The following is a 942-nucleotide window of genomic DNA, read 5'->3' on the forward strand; positions in this document are numbered from 1 at the left end:
TTGTTTCCCCTTCTCTACCCACTGCTAAAATGAATACGGGGTCTATCATTGTTGCTGAAGGGTTGGATTTCTTTTTCAGAATATTAAGGGGGAAATGACCTTGTAAAACTCAGCCTTGGTGGAAGGTCAAGCTTTGACGTACGTTTTGGGGCATAACCTGATGTAATGGAACCGACCGGCTCGGAGGGCTCCGTGTCCCCGCAGGCAAAGCCGGGCCCCGGACCTGCTCTGTGTGTGCGTGGGGACTTGTTCCCAGCGAAGGAAGAGCGATCGAATTTTTACTGTTTCCTACGCTTTGCATTACATTTGGAGCAATCTCAAGGTTTCTTGTTCTGAAATCGAGCGGCGAGATGCGGCGAAGCTTCAGTTTTGGTACGAAATCTGAGAAGAAGTGTCGTCGGCGGATTATAACCTCTCCGCCGTTTTTTTCTTTTCTTTTTTTTTTTTAATTGTTTTTTGTTTGTTTGTTTTGTTTTGTTTTGTTTTTTTCCCCTGCTTTGGCCTGAAACACGGCTCTGGGCATCAGCCTGCATGGTTGAAGTCAGAACGCTGAAAGCTTCGAAAGCACTAGAGAAAGAAATAAATATATATATATATTCCGGGTTCCTGAGAAAAGTACTAACTAGCTGACAAGCTCGTTTCGACTTCAGCCCCGTTTCTGCGAGCTGTGGGGTTTTTTTGTTTTGTTTTGGTGTGGTTTTTTTCCCCCCAACTGCTCTGAAATCCCTCGTCTCACGCCGGCAGATCTTCGCCAGCTGTTTTCCTTTGCATATCCGTCAAACACCCGAGTTTGGGGCGAAAACTTCTACAGCCTGGTCCCCGAGCAGCGTGAGCAGGACTCGGGGAGCGGCGGGGCTGGGGTGCCGGCCCCCGGACGGGACCCGACGGCCGCGAAGCGAGCGGTGCGGGTGGACTTCAGCCTCTTCGTGCCCAGAGGAGATG

The sequence above is a fragment of the Opisthocomus hoazin genome, chromosome 5 (genome assembly GCF_030867145.1).
Source record: "Opisthocomus hoazin isolate bOpiHoa1 chromosome 5, bOpiHoa1.hap1, whole genome shotgun sequence".
In the NCBI taxonomy this organism is placed as follows: Eukaryota; Metazoa; Chordata; class Aves; order Opisthocomiformes; family Opisthocomidae; genus Opisthocomus; species Opisthocomus hoazin.